Source organism: Carlito syrichta, unplaced genomic scaffold (genome assembly GCF_000164805.1).
Source record: "Carlito syrichta isolate Samal-C Ts95f unplaced genomic scaffold, Tarsius_syrichta-2.0.1 Scaffold287988, whole genome shotgun sequence".
NCBI lineage: Eukaryota > Metazoa > Chordata > Mammalia > Primates > Tarsiidae > Carlito > Carlito syrichta.
Window position 1 is genome coordinate 298,503 of NW_007232084.1, and position 3,038 is coordinate 301,540.

At 37.9% G+C, this 3,038-nt stretch overlaps 1 pseudogene across 1 annotated transcript; it reads left to right on the forward strand.

The window, feature by feature from the left end:
- Positions 1–2,031: 2,031 nt before the first annotated feature.
- Positions 2,032–2,721, forward strand: LOC103255281 (annotated as a pseudogene). The gene has a single exon (XR_504015.1). The product of XR_504015.1 is annotated as a ubiquitin-like domain-containing CTD phosphatase 1 pseudogene (transcript).
- The last annotated feature ends 317 nt before the right edge of the window (positions 2,722–3,038 follow it).

A 3,038-nucleotide genomic window follows, 5' to 3' on the forward strand; every position in this document is an offset into this window, starting at 1 on the left:
AGCTTAGTAGTCTAGAAATTATGCTAATTAAAATATTCTGTGGTCTTCACATGCCTTCTTCAAATGAACCTACACTGATGAAAAGTCCTAAAAATTACGGTTTCTTCTAAGTCTTTTTTCTAAATCCTTTGAGTATTTCAAGGTTACTGGCTTGTTGTTTTCCTACTTTTTTTTCCTTTCTAAAACCAGAACATTTGCTCACTTCTCATATTCTTCAGTGTCTCACAGGCTCCTAACAGAGTTTCCTGTGTTGTCACCTGCAAGTTGTTTTGAACATCAGAATGTAACTCAACGCTCCTGGCGACTGATATTAACTTAGAAGAGTTTGGTGGATTTCATTTCTCCCCTAGAAATGTTCCCAGCTTGGAGATGATTATTTTTGAAAAATAAAGAAAATAAGACCTGAGCAACTCAGTCTTCGTGTCATCTGTTAACATCATGCTATCCTCATTCATAAGTGGGCTTGTTCCTCTGTGGTCACTCTATTCTGAAAAGCCTTAGCACATTCGGGGGTTCAGGCTTCTTTCAAAAAATGTGTTATGTTTGAATTTTTAATTGGCAAATAATAATTGTATAGGTTATATATTTTTATGGGATGCAATGTGATGTTTGGATATATGTTTACATTGTGGAATGATTAAATCAAACTTATTAACAAATCTACCACCTCACAGAGTTATGTTTTTTGTGGCAAAAACATTTAAAATCTACTCATAGCAATTTTGAAATAGACAATGCATTATCACTTATTATAGCCACCATTCTGTGCAACAGATCACTATAGCTTATTTCTCTTAACAGAAATTTTGTATCTTTGGGTCAACATCTTCCCATTTCCACCCACCCCTCCCCCAGTCTCATTCTGATCTCTCCTTCTGTGAGTTCAACTCTTTTAGATTCCACATATAAGTGAGAACATGCAGTATGGCTTATTTTATTGCACCCAAATTATTTTACTTGCCATAATGTCATCCAAATTCACCCATGTTGTCACAGATGACAGAATTTCCTTCTAAGGCTGGATAGTATTCCAACGTGTATGCATACCATATTTTCTTTATCCATTCATCTGCTGATGGACACCTTCCATACCTTGGCTAGTTTCCTTCCATACCTTGGCTACTGTGAATAACATTGCAGCGAATATGGGATTGCAGACAGCTCTTCAGCACACCGTCCTTAATTGTTTTTGATATTTACTCAGAGTGGGATTACTAGATCATACGGTAATTCTAGTTTTAGTTTTCTGAGAAACCTCTATCCTGTTTTCCACAATGGCTGTATTAATTTACATTCCCACCAAAAGTGCACAAGATTTCCCTTTCCTCCATATGCTCGCCAACACTTGTCTTACTTCTTTTTGATAATCATAATTCTAACAGGCGTGAGGTGAAATCTCATTGTGGTTTCAATTTTCATTTCTGTGATAATTAGTGATGATGGGCACGATAAGAATGCTTTCTCTTGGTCATTTGTATATCGTCCTTTGAGAAATGTCTGTTTAGGTCCTTTGCTCATTTTTGTAATTGGATTCTTTGTGTTCTTTCTATTAAACTGAGTTCATTATATATTTCGGATATTAGCCCCTTACAAATGTATGGCTTGTAAGTATTCTCTCCTAATCCATGGGATATATCCTTACTTTATTATTTCCTTTGCTGTTCAGAAGCTTTTTAGTTTGATTTAATCTTATTTGGTTATTTTTGCTTTGTTGCCTGTGCTTTTGAGGTTATATCTAAGAAATCTTTTCCCAAACCAATCTCATGGAGTTTTTCTCTATGTTGCTTTTTTTCTAGTAGTTTTTACACTTCTAGTCAAGCTGATAAATAAATTTAGTAAAGTTGCAGAATACAAAAGCAACACACAAAAATCAGTAGCATTTCTTTACATTAATAACAGACTATCTGAAAAAGAAGTTAAGAAGTCAATCCCATTCATAATAGCATTCAAACAAAATCTCAGTAGTAAATTTAACCAAGGAGGTGAAAGATCCGTAAACTGAGAACTATAAAATATTGATTTAGGGTTTTCTGTGTCCGCTGTCTGGTTCCTCTGTGCTCCAGGTGTTTTTTTCCTGAAGGAAAGCTGCTACTTCCTATGTGTCAGGAATTGGCCCTTCCTATCATCATGAAATGGCAAGGACAGGAGTATTCAGTGACCACACTTTCAGAAAATGGCACCATGCTGGATCCCAAGCAGTTTCTCAAGACCCTCACAGGAGTGCTGCCAGAATGCCAAAAATTACTTGGACTTAAAGTTAAAGGCAAACCTGCAGAAAATGATTTTACACGTGAAGCTCTCAAACTGAAACCAAATACTAAAATGATGATGGGAACTCGTGAGGAGAGCTGGAAAGATGTCTTGGGTCCACCCCCTGACAATGATGATGTTGTCAACGACTTTGATATTGAAAATGAAGCAGTCAAAGTAGAAAATAGGGAAGAAAACCTACTGAAAATTTCTCGCTGAGTGAAAGAATACAAAGTAGAAATTTTGAATCCTCCCAGGGAAGGGAAAAAGCTTTTGGCACTAGATGTTGATTATATATTATTTGACCACAGGTCTTGTGCAAACACTGGAGTAGAATTAACGCAGCCATATCTTCATGAATTCCTAGCATCTGCATATGAGGATTATGACATTGTTATTTGGTCTGCAACAAATATGAAGTGGATTGAAGCTAAAATGAAAGAGTTGAGAGTGAACACAAATGCAAATTACAAGATTACTTTCATTTGGCTGGGCTTGGTGGCTCAGCCTGTAATCCCAGCACTTTGGGAGGCTGAGGTGAGAGGATTGCCTGAGCCCACAGGTTCGAGATCCACCCAGGCAACTTGGCGAGGCCTAGACTCTACAATAAATCAAAAATTAGCCAGGGTGGTAGCATGCACCTGTAGTTTCAGCTACTTGGAAGACTGAGGCGGAAAGATAGCTGGAGCCCAGTGAGTTGAGGCTGCAGTGGCCAGGAGCATGCCACTGCCCTCCAGCTTGGGTGACAGAGTGAGACTCCAACTCAAAAAACCACCGAGCCCGGTCAA